Consider the following 24,462-nt stretch of genomic DNA (forward strand, 5'->3'; position numbering starts at 1 on the left):
GTGATTTATTTCCGTCACTATTTTGTGATACATGATTTTTAACACTGGCAATAAATTAACATTGCACACAAAAATATTATATTTTCCCCAAATTTTTCCGGACAAAAAATAATGTAAAATAATTTTACGTTTATAATAATATTTTTAAAATTAATTATTATTTATTTCGCTTGAATTTTAATCTCATACACACACATGCACATACATATATTTTAATTATTTCCCAACGAGCATGCGCAAGACTGAATAAGTACGCGCAGCGTCCGCTTGCAGCGCCACTGTCGTTTATATAAGTCAATTGGCGCACTTTTACGAACTCGCACTTCATTTTACGTTGCTGCGTCGGACGAATCGCATCCGAATCGCGGCACGAAATCCGCGCAAATACTTATCGCTTGAACGCATTGTGCTTTTGTGACACTCAGTGACGAATCGGTTAATCGCCCCACTTGGCGATTGGAACTTTTGGCGAAAACTTCGGCAGTTTTCGTCGTCAGTGTGTCAGTTCAGCGGATCTTCAACGAAAGTCAACTGGTAAGCTTAATCACTGCCTTCGTACGAATACACCTAGCATTATTTTACTATTGTATAGCAACGAACACGCGTTCGAGTTATACATACATGTCTGCAATCGTATTATGACAAAATACGCTTTCCATTGTTCTTGTTGCTGGAAAATAATATTTTTTTGCTTACTAATATACAATCAAACAGGTGGTAAAAAATACGAAAGAGCGAGAAAGAGGTCGATCACAATCACCAGTACGCCAAATATAGTCGCCTCATATTAATTGCAGTTCAATTAACCTATTTGAGATTCACTTTTCAACCAGACATGTCGACCTTTTCGAGGTTGATTCGCAATCGCATGTTTATCTATTAGTTTTTTTTATATTCAATCAATATTGCTAATGAAACGGTAATACTGATTTACTTATAGGTAAGCTGGTAATTATTTTTTCTTGGTACAAACAAGCTGACGTCAAATAAATCATTATAAGTCGATCATAATGTGTAATAATAGTATAATTAGCTCAATCATATAGTTTATGTGTCGAGAGGCTTTTGCGCAATAATCAAAACGCGCATACTTCTTGCGATTTTCAACACAAAACTTTATTAATTAGTCGTAAATCGACATATACTGGTATTGATAAGAAGCTCCGGTATTAGAAGCAAGTCATTCTAACATTGTATATTCTTTTCAAACTAGTTTTTGGTCTTTTATGGTCTTAATACGATAATATATCTGACAATATCTAAACAATTTTTAGTATATATCTAACTCGTTTTTGCTTTTTTCTATTCTTATTGCAATTTAATTATATGCAAAGATTTTTGGAATAGTAAACATTATATCTTCACGTCTGAATATGATTCCTACTCCTGCTGTTGCTATACATACTCAAACTATAACGTCTTCACCGCCATATCCATGTATTTACGGCATAGTTGGAGCACAAACAAAGCTTTTAGGGCCCTTAAAACTTAATAACAAATAACTTAGCTTAACTAAAATGATGAATTGTTCGTTTGAACTTCAAAACAAAGTTAGATTGTTGGACCAAATAAATTTTGCACAATATTCAAGTGTCCAATCTTGGTGTTGCTGAGCCCATTCTAATATTTTCCATATTCTTTTTTTTAAATGTAAAGCTTGTGCTTTAATTAAAAAAATGATTGATGCAGTATACCGTATTCTTTGGCTTTAAGTTATTGCATTTAGAGCAGTGTGAAATAAATAATTATATAAATTATTAACTTACTGACGCTGCCTTAATTCAGTAGTTAAATTAAACATCAATATAAAAAAAAACAGTTTATTTGCCATGTGGTATTAGTCTGAAAGACCTGGGTTCGAATCCTATGTGGACCATAGTTTTTTTTAATTTCTATCGTGTCTGTGAAATCGGAATTAGTAATTATTATATAATTTTAATTCCAATTGATCATTACAGATTATATTTACATAGATTTGTTCTCTCTCTGTTTTGTTCTATAATTTATCATATTGCCATTAATTAATGATTCTAGGATAAAAAGATTTATTTTTGAAGCGAATTGTTACTGGAGATATAAAGTAGATCTTTTAATTAAACACGCGATGTAAAAGGCAGTGGTTGGATGTCAATTAACCCCGAATTCTACCTCAAGAACAGGATTACATCCCAAAAAGTAGTGTTTCTTCTCAAGAATTTCTCGATAAAAATGCCAAATCGAGAATTTTCATTTCTCGAGATTTGTGATTTTTTATTAAATTTGTACGAATACTTAAAAAAAGTTTACAACCACTGCCCTTTTTTATTAAGCTGCATAAGAAAAGGCTGGTTCATGCCTAATATGCATAATTCTTAGAAGTTTTAGTAGGGGTCTGGGAATGACAAAAAATTGCTTAGAAATTTTATAAAAGAAGGCACTCAGATAAGAAACCTTTCCAAAGGTGTTCGTGCCAAATGTTTCAAAATATACATACTTACTCGGAAGCTTTTTAAAACCAACAATTTATTTGTGATTTTCTATCACTCTAACCGGCCGGCGGCTTTATCTTTGCTTTAATTACTTAAAAACCCGCTCCGATAAGAATAATTTACGTATGGAAATCGGTAGAATGCAAAACGATTAAGGGCTATTTTTCTTTTTCGATAATCCAAAATGGTTTTTCTTGTATGGTTTTTCCAAATTATCTACAGCTGTTATTGCCGATTGTCTCACGATTATTAATGACAGCTGAAGGGGCCTTAAATGTTTTTCTAAAAAATTGGAAAATTTTAATTTTGAGCTAAGCTCGAAATTTCAATGGGCAATTAAAGAGAAATTATATAGTTACAGATTGATGTTATTAATAAAATATTTGCTATATCAAGAATCTTTCACCAGTCAAAAAAAGTTATTCTTCAGAAACAGAAATATATAAAATGGGGAAAGAAATTATTAGCAGATTGTTTTATGGCTTAGCGAATTCTGTCCGTGGCGACTTCATTAAATCATTAGAATCCATTGAAAAAATTGAAAATTTATCATTGGCGCAAAAAATAGAGAATGAAACTTCTTTCAGCCATACAGAGAGTAGTTTAAATCAACATCAACACAAAACGTGAGGAATATTTCCAAGGACAAAAAATATAACGAAGATGTTTGATTCTATTTACTTTAGATGGCATGTGTTTCTAAAGGGCTATTTTGAAAATAATATGTAGTAATGTATCTGCTATACTTTACTGTATTACATACATTTTTTCATTCATCAAAATTTCTTGAAAATTCTCGAGAAATTTGAGTGAAGTGAAGTAAAGAATTCTCATATCTCGAGAAATAAAAATCTTCTAGAAATCAGAATGCTTACCAATAAGATAATGTTGTGCATTTGGTGGGTTATGAAGGACATAATTCATTATCAGCTATTGGATTATAAGCAGACAATTACGACAGACATATGGTGTACTCAGATAATTCGCTAAAAAGCTACTCAGACCATAAAAAATACCTTTTCTTGTAAACTAAAGAATTGTAATTTTACACCAAGACAGCGCTCGCCTTCATGTGTTCAAGAAGACGATAGAAAAAATATTGTATTTTCTTGGGAACTCCTTTCTCACTGATATAAAAAAATTGATTAACATGTAGAGAATAATTGTAGAAATTATGGTGAATATATTATTTAGTAAAAGTATTACACGTTTTAATTTTTTATTCATTTAACGCGCACCTTAAAAAAACACAGACTTATGGAACAACTTGATATTAAATAATCCCGAAATGAGTGTCGTTTTTTTAATGCAAAAAAATCAGTTCTAAATGGCAATTTTTATTTTCATGATTAAAAATTTAATTTTTTCCTCCCATCTTCTGGTCATTTTTTAGTTTAATTAGCATAAAATATTCTAGGTTTTGATTCAAAATATTCTGATACATCCAGGACATTTCATGATATGGTAATTTCTACTTAAACCGTCTTTGACATTTACGGATATGAATTAACATAAATCACTAACCACTTCAAAAATGTCTTTAGTGGCAGGAGTTGCCGAATATTTGTAAGAAATTTATATAACATGCAATTTTTTTATATAATCTGCATCGTAAATTTTAGGCTGATTATTTAACGTCTAACTTGGTATAGAAAAATACCAGTTAAAAATATTTTGGTTAGATTATGAACTAGTTAAACAGATGCATCATATAGGTGTGTATTTTATTGTATTGTATGATACTTTAGTCAGACTATTTAATACTATAAATATGCTTCATTGTTAAAATACAACATTTAAGTTAGAACCAGAGAGTATTGATCTTATTTATTTTTAAATCTCATATTCTTAAATGATAAATTATACTAAAACATAAATAAATTATTTTATTCCCACGTGTTACAGCGATATTAGTTTTTTTACACGAAACATTATTCTATACCACCTGTGCTTCTTAACATGATTTTCGGAATATTAAACAGCTATATTTTAAAATCGTGAATCACGGCTCATTATCATATAGTTTTTATTTTATGTCGGAAAACGCCGTTTTAGCTTAACCCCGGATCGTCCCTGAAAACCCGTTCGTTATACGGATGTGGAAAATTCATTAAAATAACTTGAAATATAATATATTATTCAATTTATGTATTCACGTGGATTGTGACCCGCACTTGCTGCGTTTCAATGTATTTGATTGATAAAAAGAATCTATCTAGTGATTTTTAACTGAATTTCCTAATAATATTTATTGTCTTGATATGCTTACGATATCAATTGGTAACAAATTCTTTATGGATTCGGTATCATAAACTATTTCTTAACACATTATTGTGCAGTAGGCAAATCGACCTTGTTACAAAGTTCGGTAGTAAATGGTCAATGTCAGACAGAAAATAATGAACTCGGAAAGTATTTCACTATCGTCCGTTGCGGAAAATAATCTTGACCGCGTTTGCGATCGATCAAAAAATGAGCAAACAAATAAATTAAGCGATTGGATATCATGTAACGGTAGCCGTCGAACTTTTTAATAAAAAATCTTGTTATAGTCAAGTGTTGCGAAATCACGTCGGCAATTGTTCATTTTTTTCCAACGGAATTTCTAAAAGTGTCATTTTGATTATGTAAAAGGTTAACTGTCTCATCAGAATAGAATTATGCTATTCTGTTGGATCAAAAGATGCTGTTTTTTTTATAGTTTTATGTATGTATATTATATTGCAAGCTATTTGAATACAGTTGTTATGTTGGTGTTGTTTTTAAGGTCTGTCGTAAGCAGATAATTTAGTCAGGGCTTTTTGCTTTTTCATATAACTATATGAAGAAATATACAGTGTAAAAATTGCTTCCCTTTTTAATGAAATATTATTAAATGAAGCAGTGTTTCTAAAATACATAAACAACATATATTTTATGACACTATAACAATAACACTTATTTAGGCCAAATTCATTTTTTTTAGTAATAAATTTTATGACTAAATATTTACTGTATAAATAATATACAAAAAAATATGTTTCATGACGAATTATATTTGTACAAAATATACATTATAAGTCTAATAAAGTAAGACCTTTAACGTCATTAGGTTTTAAGCTAATCGACCGCCTCTGCCGATAAAATCCTTGATCAATGTCATTGCGACCAATGAACCTTACCGATGTTGCTGTATTGAAGGTCTTACAACACCGAGATTTGTCATAATAACGTTTTAAACGTGAAAGGTTAAATTACTACGCAGATCTAATTTAAAAATAAATTTTGTTTGAATTATTAAATGGGCGTCCACAACCCCAATCGCATAATTTCGCAACCTTTTTTCAGCTGTCAGATAATATTTTTAATATAAGATATTAAAGTAATATTTATTTGGTATTTTGCAACTGTAAATAAATATAAATTACTTGATAGACAGTAGGCGCCCGCAATAGGCGCCGCATTCAGTTGGCGCTGTAATGTTTTAAGAAATATTACAAACCTAGCGGTTGCGCAATAGTGCAATATTATAGCCTATTCTGCATAACATTTTACTCTCAAGATCTTGTTGAATTATTTTGATGAGAATAAGAAAGCAACTGTTTTCTTGGTCTTCTTTCATAATTTGACTGATCGTGTGTCTCAAGTTGAAAGTAAAGTAGTAGATAGGGGAGTTTATTTTGATTTTTCCAATTCAACGATTTGGGGCGTAAACAGAATATGTTCTTGTTTGTGACCTTTCTTACAATATTCAGAATCTTATATTAATTGCTCGGAATGTATTTTAAATGCTGAAAATTCAAATTTGAATGGTCATAATTTATATTAAATTAACTTATGATCAGAATATTTTTTTCAATTGGCAATCTTATAGTGCTATTATTGCTGTAACACTGAAGATTAGTGTAACTGGTCTATCTGTCATTCGCATATTGGCAGTTCGGACGCATCAACGCGGAATTAACAGCTTATCTCAACAACACTAACTTCTGACCTGATTACGAGCTTCTACGATTTTTGATTAAAATGTCGCTGATATACCTTGTTGTTATTCCTGCTTCATTCGTTGCTATGAATACTTTTGCGTCTAACATACAATTAAATAGATTCATGGGGTGTTCACTGTTCTGAACAACGCTCACTTGCACCTAACCTGTTTAATACTTTAAGTGCGAACGAGATATTTTATAAATATTTTTAAAATAAATAATATATTGCTCATTAATATTTATATATACTATATTATAATATTTTTTAATTTCACATGATCGACTTATATTTATATTCTTACCATTTATTATTTATATTGACTCTGAAATACATTATTTTTTAATAGAAAATAATGTTGTATTTTTTTTTATTATTTTATTATTAGATTATAGTTCAACGAAGTTTTTGAGAAATATTTTATTTTAATTTTATCAGATACACTTATCCCTCAATTTACGCGGTTGAGAAAAAACATTTTTCTTTAAAATAATTGAAATTAAACATATGTTGTGCAGCGATGTACAAAGCATAAGTTAATTTAGCACTCTACATCTGGAACTTCTCGCACTGCCCTTGCAGTGTGTCCTGAGTTGATATTTGAAGCGCACTCGTGTCGCTTTATACGTTAAAATTTATACGTGAATACTATTCGATCGTTTATTTCAAATTTAGTCCTACGTTTCGATTCACGTATCTACCGCGTAAATCGAGGGATCAGTATATTCAGTTATTTTTCGTGTATTTCTCTAGTAAAACAAAACTTGTTCTTAGATGGTATAAAATATCTCATGTATAACATTATTAATACGCAATCTATTATTAATTCTATTATTTGACATTGTTGGGGAAATTATTTTATGAATAAGCAATAGTTTTTTATAAAATATTTATGTTTAGGATTTTGACACAAAATGTAACTAAATTTCTGAATGAAAAAGCAGAGTAAAATGAATACTCATTATCATAGACCTTGACTTTATAAAATTAATCACTTTCCCAAATTTATCAATAACGAGTTTTCATTCATCAGGAAGGTTTTATGAATCACTTTAATTATCTAAATATCCAATAATTCTAAATTGTATTATAAATTTTATCGTTTATGTAAGCTTACTGTTTTTTTAACATGTGACTGCGCTTTAAGAATTAATCAATTATAGCAATACATATAATATATAATAATTATGATAAAGAGCCACTCAACTGCTTCTTTACTACATTTTTAATACACTGAATTTTTTTTTTTATATTTTTGTGGTAAAGAACACATTTCATTAAAAACACAGTTCATTAAAAGTTGAATTTATCACACAATTGCATGCAATATAAGTGCAAGTGACGCAGTGCAATAATTTATCGTTATGATTCAGCAATTAAAGAAGTGATTGAGAAACACCAATTCGTACATTCTTATGTCAGATTTTTAATGTGTTGTGAGTGAATATTATTAATAATTGTTATGTCCAATCGTTTATTTAATGCACTTTCGCAACTGCGGCGGCGATGCCTTGTTGCAGTTGCGAAATACTCAATTAGACGCCGCTGTAATAAATAAACCATTAATTTTCGGCGTTTCGGAAATGCACGCAGACTCAATCGCTTTCGGGCAATTGAGTGAATTAAAATATTATCACTTTATGATATAATAAAGTCGGCGAACTTGACAAATATAGGTCATTGCGTTTATCCATCGTAATTACCCGCAAACCTATATTTTTATTTTGCACAATCTTACATAAATTATAACGAAAAGTATTTTATTTTTATTATACAGCTTCGAATTAATTTTAAGGGGTGGTAAAATTCACAAGCGATGATGCAAATTTAAAACATTTATGGCTTCATCGTTTAATTATATTGTTTATATTGGGTAATAAAAGGACGAAACGGGATTTAAAGTTAACGTAAGATCAATTAAGTATAAATAGTCTCCTTGAGAAACTTTTTAAGAATAATATTTTTATTTATTAATAACTTTTATATACATTTAATAAAAATACATTTCATTATGTATTGCTTCAATATTTTATTATATCATAGTATATTACAATATTGAGAAAAAAATGAACATATAGAACATGTAGTTTAAACTTGCACCAACACATATATAATAAGGTATTTACGGCTAAAGTGCAATTGACTGTTAAAACTTATATTCTTTTCGGGATTACTTAATATATAGTTTAAAATTAACTTTAAATTAAAAATAAATTATTACAAATTTAGTGTTTTATGATGTCTAATATTTTCTTTAGAGTATCAAATATTTAAAATTTTGTTATACAAATTGTGGGTCTGCCAGTGTCTTTTTAACGCTTCGCGCTCATTAATTCACACTGTGCGTTCGAAACCAAATGATACTTACGACTCATTATATAAGTGAATTATTAAAATTTATCTTATTGGTGAATTTTATTTTATATCAAATAAGAATAAGTCTAAAATAGTAATAATTTAAGAAACATATCAATGTTGGTCATCTAGTTTCGTACGTTTTAAAATATTAATAAAAATAACTATAAAGTGAAATAGACAAAACATACAACACAACAAATAATCATAAAATTTTGCAATTATTGAAAATCATGAGTCGTGTAAATATTTTTCTAGATATGTTTTTTTGGATCTACGAAAAAAATTCGCGATACAATTATTTAGGTAGGGTAAAAATTACTAAAAACTATTCCGGATCATTATTTAATCAAACAGTGTGTAATATTATGATGGTATACTAATAAGCTATTAAATTTATATATAATTTTGTATAGATATTATTTTAATTTATATAATTATTATGAAATAGGGAGAAATTAAAATTGCATTTACACAGTATTTGTTTTAAAACAGTAATTTTACTATTCGTTTTAAAATTATAATTATATCTGGATATTGAAGATCATAGTCAAAATTAATAGCATTTTTTTTGTAAATTTTACTTATAAATGTAAATATAATACAATAATCAAAAAATATATATAATATATTGCATTAATTACTAAAAAACGAAATAAAATTTAATTTTAAAACAGTATTGCTATTTACTCGGTAATATTTTAATTTATTTTATACAAAAAAAATCTGCTTAAAATTTGGTGAAATATACAGTATTTTTTGGTTTATTGAATAACAAAGTTGGATTACATAAAATGACAATTTAACAGTGAAGTTTTAAATTTTAAGTAAATTTTATTTATAAATTAAAATATAACACAATAGTCTTTGATTATAATAAAACGTAATAAAAATTAAAGTATCATTTTAATTTACATTAAATTGGCATTTACACAGTAGTTATTTTTACTGGTTAAAATATCAAACACCAATTTGTCAAATCTGTCTATTTCGTCTAAAATTTTACTTGAAACTAAATTAAAATTTATTTTATCAAAATTTGCCTAATTATACTTAATTAATTCTGGTTATTAAACATACAAGTTTGATTTAAATAAAATGGCAATTTCACCTTTAAATAAAAATATTATACAATAGTAAAAATATGTATGTAACTAATTGGATTGAATAATAGTATTTTAACTTTTTGCATTGCTTTAACAAAATAATTTACTGATTGTTGCCATTAACGTAGTGGTTGTAAAATCAAACATCAATTCTTTGTGTTTGTGTTCAAAACTAGACTTAAAATTCATATTTATTCTCACAAAATTTTCTATATTATACTTAATTAATTTTGACTATTATACATCAAAGTTTGATCAAACTAAAAAAGCAATTTTTAAATAAAAATATAATACAATAGGCTAATTTATGTATCATTTCAACTTGCGTTGCATTGCTTTCAATTTAGTAACTAACTGATTGCTGATATTAACTTAATAGTTGTCTTTACTGGTGTTAAACGGTAATCAAAATTTCATGAAAATAAAATATCTAAAATTCGCGGAGAATTAATTTATATATTATAACAAATATATTTTAATATGGTCATAAAGCATAACAGTAATATATATCTAATGTAAGATTACAACGAAAGCAATTTTTTGCTAAGATAAATGCATTACATGCTTAAGTACTAAATATGTACATGAAAAAGATGAAACAATGTTATAATAAATAATCGTTTGCGTGTAATTACAAGCTGAAAATGCAACACGAACATCGCGGTTAGAATATCATGATATCAGAGTGTGAAAAAGTCTGATGTAAAATTATTGTTATTATGTAAAGTTATATAATTGAAATCGTGTCACATTAATATTAAATAAATTATTAAAAAATCGTGTAGCGAATCAGAATGAAATTATACGTTATACCGATTAACGTTTAGGTTATGTCTTTATAAATATGATTCTATGAACTTATGTATATGTAAATACATATTTACCAATTAACATGCTTAATTTTAGGCTCTGTTGAATTCCGGTAGACGATAGAAATTGTAGTATGATTTAATGTATTTTAAAGTCTTTTGCCAGCTAAATCATAATATATGTTAATTATAGTACAATGATGTACAACGATTGATTTACCCTAGTAATATTCGCAATGTTACTTTAGCATCCATTGTTTGGCTGTATTGTCATTTTATATATGTATTTTGTTTTGTCATAGCATTGACATTTATTTATTCATGATTTATTAAAAAATACGGCCGCTTGAATTTTCGCCATGGGTTTGATGCAAATCATTAGCTCTACTATATTGTGTGAGAGAGAACAAGTTAAATCTGTGAGAAACACTTGTTAACATTGACCGATATAGCGTCGAAACGGCAAAATTCCTTATTTGCAAGCCTTGTTTTATATATTATAACTATTTGGTAAAATGTATCGTATTTGGCGATGATTCATACGATGTCATTGTATTGAAAACTTATGGTTATTCGCGGGTGATTAGTGAACGCAATCACTGTTCACAAATTATATCTATTTATTGGATAAATAGAATTGATAAAACATTATTGTAGAAACAATGATCATTTAAAAGAGAATTGTACATTATCATAAAATACTATTTTTTAATGGTTTTAATTTAAGTAGATAACCACACTAACGCACAAGCTTATAATTATATTGGATTCTGAACATTGCTAAAATAGCATCGGTTGCGTTGTATTTACGGTTATTTTTACAAGCTGTGTTTGATTGAATGATGACTTAAAATTTATCTCATGCTATTTTTAAATTTATACAAAAAAAAATCCACTTAGAACTGAAGATCTATTTTAAATATCAGCATGTTTAGGCATATACTTTTTTATAAATTTATCTAGAATTAATTTTCTACATTTGCTGTTCAGTGGATTTTTTATATTGTGTTCTTCTTGATGTATGTATATCTAAAATGCCTAAAGTTTATCTTTCAGTGACTTTCAATGGCCATTTTTTTTTAAATATGGAGATAAACAAGCAAGCTTATTAACCTCTTAACGCTTTAACGTATATTATCTAAGGAGCAAAATAAAATAAATAGCTTTATATAAATTATATCGAACTCTTGAAAATAAAATATTGTAAATGTGATTCAGATCGATTGTAGTTATTTACAGGCATATATGTATATCAAATTTATATGTATAGTAGAATAAAATTATACTATGATTATTTATAAATACATAAATCTCTAGCCGTTTATTTATATTAAAAATGGTATATCAAGTGCTTTGCTAATAATTAATATTGAAATTTCATATAGAATATTAAAAATAATTATTAATATCGCATCAAGAACATGCACTACGAACATAATAATTATTAGAATCAAAGTAGCATGAAATGATTAACTATTTCGTGATGCGCATCGTCGTGACAAACAATACAATATTTTAATTTTTCATAAATATTATCCCCGTTAATTGTACTATAATTATAAATTAAAATGATTGAAAAAGAAACATAATATATTTTTATAAAAAGATCGATTTGCATTGTACAAGTTAAATGATTAATTTAAAGAAGGAATTAAAACGCGAAAGGTTAATTTGAAGAAGACACAATTTCTCTAACAAATATTGAAGTATTAAGTAATGGGATTATATGATCGGTAAATATTTCATGTATAGTCACGAAATTCAATAAAAAAAAAATGAGGTGAACTCAGAGTTCTTAAGATTCGGTCAAGAATCAATTGCAAATCAAACAATTCGAGATTTTTTGCATACGATTATGATGAGGCAATGACGCATATTTTATTTAGAAACCTTAGCTAAAAAAATATTTGATCTAACTGCTATTTATACGTTTATTATATAGTTTATATCAAAACTTGCCAAATTTGACAGTCTTGATGATGGAATAATAAAAAAATATGGCATTAGAACACTTAAAGTCAACATCTCTTGACACTAGTTTTAAAGTAAAACTTGTTTTACTAGAATACACGAGTATGTAAATTGTGTTTTAAAGCATAAATAAATTCACAAAATATAAAATTTAGTATCGTGTTAAGCTAGAATATTTATTTTTTCTGAAATTTTTCCTTATTTTTTGCCTTTTATTATATAATTTAAAAATAATATTTATAATAGAAATGTTTAATATAATTTAAATTTATGTTAATAGTGCATAGATGCGTATACTTAATAAATTATAAAAAAGTTATTTTTAAACCTATTAAAAAATTCTAATAATACTTTGCGTCATTTGATTTAATTTTTATTCTGTCGTAAGACGCAAATTATATCGATTTAATTTATTAGAGTATGTCTAAGAATTTTCGGAGAATGAAGCATTGCATATTATTTCATATCTCAATGATCGCAACCAATTAGCACTGTTTGGGAAAAGTTATGATTGGTCACGATCAATTGTCGACAGGTTCAATGAAATTTCATTTATTATCACTATATGATATCTAAAATAGCCTGAGATTCTACGTCAATGAGTCAAATATTGCAGGATGAACTCGGGTTAAACTGTTAAATATTTCGGTAATGGTGTACATGACATGTTCATGAATTTATAAAAACCGATTTGAAACAGTTTCTTTAAATTTGTGATCTTGGCAGGTGTTAGTCTAGTCTAAATTGCAATATACACGAAATTACAATATTTTCAGAAAAAAATTGAATTATATGTGACCAGCACTAGTAGTATTAGCCTCCGACTATTGACCTGAAAGACTTGGGTTTGAATTAAATTATTAAATTTTTATCGTGCCTAGGAGATCGAAATTAGTGATTATTATATAATAATAAATCCGATCGATCATTACAGATTAAGTTTACCTAGATTTTCCTAATCTCACAGATGAATATCGTGATGGTCGTATATTTTTGGTATTGAAAATTCTCTAGTAATGAGCTATTTTCAGATCAAAGAGAATATTTTATATGTATTAAAAAATAATAATAATAATAATATATCATTATATATGTTCTTCTGCTAGTCCGACTCTCAACGCGTACACCAATTGTGAGCATTTAAGGGTGAACGTATATTGGTTGGCTTATGTTTGTATAACCGCAGTAGATCAAACGGGCTGAGATTTGGCAACACTGCACTTGTCATCTCACATTCCACCGACTTTCGGAATTTGTTGATATAAAATAGCTATATTATGTAAGGCAATGAACAGGTCAATTTCGGGAGAAAATTTCTTCGGAGTCTTAGATTGCTGTCTGTCAGCAAAATGGATGTCGTTCTCGGCGAGTTGTAAAGACTAACAACTTTTGCGAATATTTGCAAAAACACGTTTCGCACGAGTTTTTATACCTAATCTTCTGTTCCCTACATTATAATACATAAAAAAATTATATGCAGATAGATCTTCAACTAAATTAATATATAGACTATAAAAATCAGGCATTGTAAAATTCTAAAAGTTAAAATAATTAATAAAATTTTTCCATAATTTAATTTTTTTATAATGTAATTATGATTAATATATTAACTGAAATAAAAACCTTAAATATTTTAAAGTATTAAATGAAGTGCATAAGATATTATTTCGCGATTGATCTTAGCACGATGTTGTTGAGATCAATTACCTATTTTTTTAAAGCGAAATATTTCCTTAAAATAAAAACGTTTATGTAAGTATTTGCATTGAATAAAATGAAGTTAACATTAAATAAAGTTCGTACATTTTTTGCGTATTTTTATTGCAAAATCCGGGAGTTTTATAGCCATACCTCGTTTATAAAGTGTATATAATGTTATATTCGTTCATCTGATTCGAGTCATTCGCTTCATTATTAAAATGCAAATTTAAACACGTTTGATAGATAGAAAAATATATATATTCCTAATAAATTAGTTAATTTTCGACGCCTTCGGTTTTTCCATCTGCCTTCACCATGATCCAAAAATTATTTCCAAACCAAATGATTTCACTATCAAAGATGTGTAATAGGCAGATCGTTCGTTCAATATAAAATACGATCGGCCGCGAATTGGGCAATATTCCCAATATTCTCAGTCAAGGACGCACATTTTTTCATAATTTTTTTGTAACCAAGACCACCTTATTTGGCAACGGTCGTTATAAACAATAATAACTACGCGTACTTTAGTATTTATAAAACTGTTGGTCAATCCTTGTTCTTGTGCACGTGGATTTGACCTTTTCGCCACATGCATTATTGTGAAACATTTTTTCTTGTATACCGAGATTGTAATGGATTCATGGTGATTTTCTGAAACGAAATCGATTCGCCATTATTAGCTCGAGCGTGTGTGGGCTGCTTTTGCCCATTGTGTGTGTAAAGAGTGCGTTGTTCCCACGTGTATGTTAATTTTTTTATATATATTATGTTTATTATATATAAGAAAACTATCAATTTCGCATTTTCCTCTCGCTTGTCCTTGGTTTAAATATGTGGAACATGTTGGATTGGATAACAAAACAATATTATGAATATTTATGAATATTATGAATCTTTAATATTTTGTAATTTTATGATATATTATAAATATAGTGGTATTTTACAGTATCGAATAATAACATTTTATTGCAATCGCAAATTTATTTATATTTATTACAATTGTAGGGTAGTTAACTGTGGTATTTTCATATTTTTGCCACAAAGATGTATGTTTTTTTCAAAGATTTTGCCACATTGTTATACACTTCATTTAGATATCGTTGTTCTTATTCCTAGATATTTAAGAAAAAATATTTTTTTTTAATAAAAACGACATGACATAAAATTATGATTCACTTCATATTTAGAGGTGTTACAAAAAGTTAAATAATACTCAGACATAAAAAATAATTCACATGGTTCTCTATTCTGTTATGTCAGAATAAGTACAGTTAGTGTTAGGATTTTTTCTTCTATGCTTTTAAATTATACTTTAATAAATTCATTGTCAGTAAATAGATCTGCTTTGCTTAGTTGATCTTGCGACGTAAGATTTGTTTTTAGATATTGAATTGTTTGTGTACGAAACATTCCTGGCTGTTTATTATATTAAAAAAAAATATAATGCCTTTAAATATTAGATTCTATTGCATTGCAAAAAATGTTATAAACAGTAGTCAGCCTTTTTATAAAAAACTCACTTCTACCGTATATATTACATTTTCATTTCACCAGTTTTATTATGATATATATTATAATGTAGAATCAATGCCAAAAAATGAGAATTTTGAAATTTGATAATATGAAATAATTAACTTTCCTACGACCTTGGAAAAAGCATATGTATAATATGATAGCTCATATATTTTTAATACGTAATTTAAAGGCTTTGTGAAAAAAGCTAATACAATCCTGTTTTTTTTCCGCAGAAAAATGCAAATATACAGAGATACATTTAAATAAATTAAATTGATAACAGAAAAATACTATTTTTTAGGTTCTGTAATTCAATTCAATATTTTCTATTCCTATAGCAACTAAATTCATTGATTATATTGATGTGGTAATTGCAATAATTTTCATAAAATCGATGGGCTTATATAAATTGTTTTACAAACCAATTTTATATGTAAAAATTAGCCGCGTACGGTGAGATACGTTCCCTTTCGCTAGCTCGCGTGTTAAGTGACGAGAGTGAGTGAGAAGAAGTGGGCGTGCGGAACGCATGTAACTCACTCACTCTCGTCACTTAGCACGCGAACGAGCGAAAGAAAATGTATCTCATCTAATCGACTGGTAAAAATAAACTTGATAAAAGTCGCAATATCATTTGATAAAACAAGAAGTTTTACAATTAATTATTTTGCACAAAATTATTAAAAAAAAAAACAGTTTATTTATAAAACTTTCATTGAAATTATTTAATTAATTGTTATGGCTTCTTTGAAGCATTGAAATTGCTTTTTTAAAGATTGATATACAACCCGTTAATTTATGTTATTAAATACAGTGAGATATTAATATTAATCTTATATATGATCATTTTTAAAGTATGCCCTTCGGTTTACCACTCACTAAAAATATTATATTTATAGTATATTTAAAATTAGGGACTAAATAATGCCATATAACAAATATAATAAAAGCTTAAATAAAGAGTTGATAAACCATAGTGCAATAAAACGCATTATGTAGATTTGTACTACAATTTTTTTTAGAATATTTAGGAATTGATTTTATGAGGTCATAAATTTTTTTTTTCGAAACGTAATTAATACGTGTATTGATATGAGTATTATTAATATTTCCACAAAGATAAGATTCTTTTATTTAGTACAATTACTCTTTCCTTTTAAACCGTACATTTATAATTTCATTGTTAATAAAATATGCTAGATGGAAATATACCGCATTAATAAAAAAAATATAATTTAATATCTTTGGCACATTTGTCTAGTTTTACTGAAATGTGTATACATATCTGGTGCGTACGGTGAGATACTTTCCCTTTCACTCACTCGCGTGTCAAGTGACGAGAGTGAGTGAGAGAGCATGCGGAACGCATGCCTTAACACAATTAAAATAAGTACAGTTTCATTTTTGTACTTATTGTACAATGGATGCCTTTAAAATCAAACAAAACTTTCGCTAATCAATGTAAAAGTAAATAAAAGCAATTTCCCAATTCAAGAGATAGTACCAATACGTTTTAGCACGTTCATTTAATTTAATTGACAAGATAATGGACGAGTAATAAACTAGCAATAGGAATACAATTTGTAGCCCTACTATGCTGTTGAGAAATTTGATTTTTATAATAGTTAGATTAAATTTAGAACTCAATTAAACACAAATTTAATTGAGCTCCAGTATAAAGTAACTAATAAATAAGCTACAATTTTCATTTATTATTATTATGCTGCATATTAAAAAAAATGCCACAAATCTTTTAATGATATGTTTTAAAATAAGAGTTGTAGGTTTTACACATATGAGTTTTTTCTCAATCTTTATTCCATGTAGATTAATATAATATTATGAAATTAGGTTGCAAAGGGCTTGTATTTTTTAATTTCACGCTATTAGATTATCTAGTTAATTACATATAAGCGTACTGTGAATGTACTTCTAGTATATTAATCTATTATATAATTAAGTTCGAGTACATATGGCCGCCTCGTGGATACAGTTTTGAAACTTTAGCCCAATTTATTGCCACTGTACCAGTATACTTGACACGAATTCAATGAATATAACGTATTCGTTTTTCTGACCGTATTGTTGGGCTTCCGAAGTACCAGATTAAGACAAAAACGAGTTTCTTCTCGGTTCTTGCCCAAACGCAGCTTCCTGCATTTTTTATTTATCTATGTGTAGTAATTTCATAAATGGAAAGTGAGGCAGTGTGTCTTTATTTTCATTTCCACTACCACCAGACGACATAAGGTTCGACTTGCGCAAATTTTTGAATGTGTGTCGAAAGTCTGAGTCAAATTTTACCTAAGGGCTCCCGCGGGCCGTTGCTCAACTACGAAAAACTTGAGAACCTTGGCCAAACCACAATTTGATAGAAATGTGTTACTTTTTACTCGCGTTTCCTCATCGGAAAGACTGTTATGAATGACGTTACGTCTGTAAGATAATCGTGGTTGCACGATCTTTTCATGATTTTCGATTTACAGATAGTGTCAGCATGTAATGGATTAACAAATTTGTATCAATCATCGGAGAGTGATTGGTAGTATATAAAATTGAAATTAGACGTGTATATGGAAATTAAAAAAATGTTATTAAGAAACATCTGTAAAAGTGACGTTTGTGATGAATAACCGAGTAGAAGATCTATGGTCACTGATGCACTCATTAAAAAAATATGAAACGGCTACTAAAAATTTTGGTTTTTATCGGAAGTGAAAAATATGACATTGGGATTAAGAAACTTGTTTATAGGCTCGATAAATAATGATTAAATTTAATATTTTTTTAATGATTTTATAAGCTCAAAAAATATTTTTTAGAGAGCTACCTTTCCGAATATTTCTCATATAGTATTATACCATGAAAATGTATTTATTAATACAACTTTGGTATGCATTTTTTACTTACCACATCCCTTGATGCAAAAATACAAATAGACATTGTATTTATTGATTTTTAAATAGCTTTCGACAAAGTCGAAAATATAAGTCGATTGCTGAAATGATATTTTACCTCTTCGGGAGTTCCTTAAGGGTCCAACCTGGGCCCACTGCTCTTCTCATTATTCATTTTTCAGTTATAAAAAAATGATATTAAAAAAACACAATCAACAACTACTAAATAGTAAAACACCAGATTGATATTAAAGTCTGTTAGTCAGTGGGATCTATTTAATTAATTAAAGCTATAAATTTAGCTTACAATTATTAGATGACATTAAGCACGATTAAAATATTCATCACATTTATCCGTGAGATTCAGAATATGATGATTGATCGAAATTATATTAATATATTATTTAATAGCGGGGTTCCATTAGTTGTTTTTTAGCAACCAATGGAACAGCGAATACATGTAGACGTTTCCTAATAATAAAGTGCTCATTCACGCCTTTATTTAATTTAATGAAAATAGGAAATATTATTTATATAAATGTAAAAATATTAAAAATATAATATATTTATTAATCTAATAATAATAATATAAAGGATATGCAAAATTATATTATTTCAGTTACAAAAATATATAATTTAACCGATAAATAACCATACAAATATGCAGCTTAATATGTTCTTTCATCCCACACACACCATAGTTTGAAAATCTAAATATATAATTTTGATATTTAAATACTAAAAATATTCTCAAAAAAAATCAGAACAAATCAAAAATAAAATTTAAGAACCAAAAAGTTGAGCGTCCGATATATATATATTATATTATACATACATTTACATACGCTCGTTAGCTGCGGTATCTCATGATAGTGAGAAATTGACAGCTACTAGTAATACTTTTTAATTATCATTTAGATGTTTCCCTAATTTTCCATTTATTTTGAATTGTTTCCTGTGTAAGTAAAACATACGTGTATGTCTCAAATATAAGGCAATAAACTATAATTTGTTATTAAATATAGTTGAGACATTAATCAGCGTCATTAAATCATTTTCAGTTAAGTGAATTATTATGGTTGATTTCTATTTCCATTAATACTATGGAATAATTTAATATATTTGCATTCAGTCATTTTGTTGTCATATATCGTTGTGGAATCTTATTCGAAACAGTGTTTTATGAGACTAGAATTTCACATTCGTTAATTAATTAAGCACATACTTTTCCGTGTGGCGGACCGGTATTTTTTTCAGTTTTTTGTCAGGGTCCGCGGACCGACGCACAATAGCCAAATTGAGCAATCTGAATGATTTAGCATCGCTAATATGATTTAATTAATGTTGATTAGTAAAAATCATTAAGCATTATTTAAACAATTTTTGATAAAAAAGTAAAAAAAAAACTATACTAGATATTTTAATAATATAAAAATTAAGATAAAACTTTCTTTTACACAATTTTATATACAAGGTTTTATTAATTTTTTTAAGATTTTTTGCATATGGGCCTTTGTTTGTAAATTAAATGTTTATTGACTTAATATATAAATGAAAAGTTTTAATGAAAAAATACTACTGTGTCGTGTTTGTTTTTGCTAAAAGTTTGAAGTACATATTTATACATGTCCAGAAATTATTTCACTTGAATCCAAAATATATTTTTATTTTCGATCAACAGTTATACAATTTATTCTCATCAGCAACTTAACTATCATCCGGTGAATATTTTTCATATAAAAATAAACTTAGAAGTAGAGTAAACAGAGTAAATGACTAATCATATACAAACTATATTTTATCATATATAATTTAAACGGAAAACACCACTTATACATAATATTTTCTGTCCAGTGTAAACGTATTTTCATTTTGAGAATGTTTACGTTTATTAATTTTCGATTGAGTGCATTCTGCGAATTTTCAGTATAGTTTTTGTACTTTGGATCCGACAATATCCCCAAAAAAGTAATTTTTTCAACGATCGTTGAACTTTAGTAAACACGAGGAGTATATTTGTTTTAAGTACATGAGTAGTATATTTGTTTTAAGTACATATTGGCGAGAAACTCTTGGTTCAATATTATTCAACAATAATAACTGGCGCTTGCTATATAAAATTCATGCGATAACTGATATTATATTGCCTGGTCATCGTCAGCTGTTACTTGGTCTACTTTCTAGATTTGGACTAGAAATTAAGAACACATTGTGAAAAATATCGGACTTTACTGGCATTACTGTCAACTCCTATATAACGGGAAGATAGTGAAAGTTTCGAAGTAGTTAGAGATAGTGTTACAGAAACTCAATTAAAACTGTGAACTGTACAGATTGGTTTGCTCTGTTCTAAATTATTCAGATATCTACACAGTACAATAGTTATCAAACATAATTATCATACATATGCCACAAATTTTATGTTGTTATTTTGCATATCGGTTATGAATCCAATTTGTGTGAAGGTTTCAAAGAGGGTCTGAAGTCTTCAATGGTACTCTGCGACTCTTTTCAGCTTTAGGCTCAAATTTTTTTTGAAAGGTTTCGAGGAGGGTTAAAGTTTTTCTAATTAAACTCTCTATAACTCCAACTTATTGACACGACAACAACATACTTATTATTGCTACTCAAGTAAAGATCGATATTTGACGAACCTTTTGGTACGCAATTCTATATGTTCATGCTATACAACAAAGAAAACTTTATGTTGACTAAAAATAATAAAAAGTCGAGGAGACTTTATTTCTTGTCTTACCGGTTAAAATAACTATGCACCGCTCATTACCAAAGCGTTACTAATTGAGGTTTTTTACAATTGTATATATCGTCCAAAATATAACTATTTTTTTATATATTATTTAAGCTTAGCTCTTAATCAGTGGTGGAGTTATGTAGTGCAACATCAGTAAAGAAGGAAAAGTACAATTTTTTATTTAAATATATACATATAATATTCTAAAAATTTACATTTAATAAACATATATAAATATGCTTGTTTCTGTGAATATTGAAGTTAAGCTAGAGATGAAAATGTAAATGCTATTTTAATATTTTCTATGAATGAATTAATGATTTTATATATAACTTTAGTAAAGTCCAACAATTATTTTAAACATAATATATTTGATTTTAAAGGATAGGTAAAAGTAAAATAATAAATGGTATATAGACATTTTTTATTTATAGCCATTTTTTTTATTAATACAAGTATAGCATGAAAGTGCATAATTCACTGCTTTTGACACTTTCGCAAATCGTTTTCGGGCACAGTTAAATATTAAGCCTTTTCCTCTGTTCCTCAAGTTCCATCAGAACTTATTTGCTTATTTACATTGAAAACGAAATCATTTACCTACAGATTTAGATCCAGTTTCTCAGTCATTTCGACTAGTTCACTAATAGCATCGTTAACTTCTTTAGTTTACATATCCCTGTCCAACTGCGAAATGAACTATTTACATACTTTACGCATTTTATATAATATATTGAAATTCTATTCCGTATTTTAATAATATTGACAACATTTAGGGTTGTACGGAAAAAAGAGTGATTTTGCAACAAAAATAGAGGTCGGAAAAGCTGTTAACAATTATTTTTTATAAGCATATATAATCACATCCTTTCACGCGTCCTTTCCTAACAAAGAGTAATTTTTCTGGTTATGGGTGGATAACGTCTCGGGACGGATGTGCTATTAGGTGGTCCATGTAATATTTTTAATTATTAACGCAATTGTTTGATATGGCCTTATTTTAGAGACCTTTGATTTATTTATCTTTTTTGTTTTGAATGGTCGATATAATGACTTATAAATTATAACAAATTGTGCAGCTGAGTAAAAAACCTACAAATAAAATATTTAATGGTAGGTTATTATATTTGCAATATATTTTTACCTCTTTTATAAAACCAAGACAAAAGCAGTCTTTAGTCACCCATAATATTTTATTAGATTTCTATAATACCGATAGCAATGTTTTGTAAATATTCTTTGATACCTGAAGGAACTTATACCTGAAATACATCAGTACATATATCTCAAACAACTGTAGTTTAGTTCAGATTCATTAATTGAGGTCGGCTTTTACTTTTTTTATACACATATTCTTGCTATGATTTTTCCCAGAGTAGGGATCTTTAAGGAGAACGGGCCCCGGAAATTTGTCTTCTCTCCCCTGCTCGTAATATACAGAAAATAGGTTGAACAATAGGTATTACTGAAATAATTATTATTTCCAATGAGACTCCTTTGTTGTTTATAGTAATGATACATTTTATGTGTTATGAACTTCGAGTCGTTTATTTTACATATTTTTAATAAACATATTTGCATAAAATAAACCTGTACCACTCTATGCCAATGTCAGTAGTTAGTTTTAGAGGAATAGGAAGCATTGCAAGATTTAGACAAGATCTTCCTCACAAAAATCAATGTTAAATGAATGTTGGTCAGGGTCTTGGCTGCAGCCACCGACCGACCTTAACATTTCTTCGATTATCGATCGTGAATGAACGATACATGATATATACGACGGACATGGAAACGCGATTAATTATGCGAAATTGGTCAACCTTCCACCTGATTTTTTAGGTTTGGAAATCTTTAATTTTTGAACAGATGTTGGAAATTGATACGGAATCGATACTTATCGGCTATCGTGTCATACATGCGACATAAATGAGTGCAAATACTTTAATTCCAATTATGATTTATTTATTTGCAATTATACAACTGTATGGTATGACGGATATGTTTTTTTAATTAGTATGCATGAGGGATATTCAAAAAGTAAAGATACGAAGCTAGTAAAATTAAAAATGATTTTTACACATTTTTTTACATGAACTGAATTTTGGAATGAGAAGATTTTGTTTTCAATGGAAATGAAGTTTTGATGAAACTTGAGGACCATTGAAAAAATACTTTTTTTTATAAGGAAAAACAAAAAATAAGCTACTAGAATTTTTTAACAAGAGGGATTCCTTTATATTTAGATATGATTTAGAATATTTTGTGAAAATATCAAAAGCAGTGAATTGTGCTATTGCAAGCTATACATGCATTTATAAAAAAAAGGCTACTAGACTACATATCCATAAACCACATATTTTAATAGTTTTAGTTAATTACTATATTAATATTTTGTTGAATAATAGTTGTCATGTGTATGTATGCAGGACATATGTTTTAAAACTTACAATATTATATCAAAAACTCGATTTTCAGTTTTGTTTGACTTACGAATTTTTTCGAACCAAAACCTTTAGAACAAATCAATTATGTACTTATTTTATACACAGTATATGTCCTAGTATAATTCCCAAATTTTGTATAGTTACAAACAATAAAAAGTAGCAAAGCCAAATGCTTTTAAAAAACACTTTATATAGAAAATCTCAAAAGTAAAAAAATGTATATAAAAGTGTATCAAAATTAACTGTGAAGCTAATTGCGTTAATTGTAATTTTAATGATTCTGAATAGGTAAAATATGTTTTTAAGAACTACTGTTTTGATAATATAAAACCACCTCGTTAAACATATGATTTATTGTAAATATTTACTAAAAAGAACTATTAAAAAAAATATGGAATCGATCAATCGATTCTATATAATGGCCAAGTCTTTATTGCAGTAAAATAATCGTTTTTAGTTTTGAAAGAAATATGAC

The 24,462-nt window shown here is 27.7% G+C and overlaps 1 protein-coding gene across 1 annotated transcript in view; it reads left to right on the forward strand.

Moving 5' to 3' along the window:
* Nucleotides 1–315: 315 nt before the first annotated feature.
* LOC148231112 (very long chain fatty acid elongase AAEL008004-like) overlaps nucleotides 316–24,462 on the forward strand; it is a 38,616-nt gene continuing 14,469 nt past the window's right edge. The window contains exon 1 of the mRNA XM_088195036.1: nucleotides 316–534. The gene's annotated coding sequence lies outside the window, so the exon portion shown is untranslated. The remainder of the gene's footprint in view (nucleotides 535–24,462) is intronic.

Source organism: Plectrocnemia conspersa, unplaced genomic scaffold, assembly GCF_051122295.1.
Source record: "Plectrocnemia conspersa isolate PC_06_02 unplaced genomic scaffold, ASM5112229v1 ptg000010l, whole genome shotgun sequence".
In the NCBI taxonomy this organism is placed as follows: Eukaryota; Metazoa; Arthropoda; class Insecta; order Trichoptera; family Polycentropodidae; genus Plectrocnemia; species Plectrocnemia conspersa.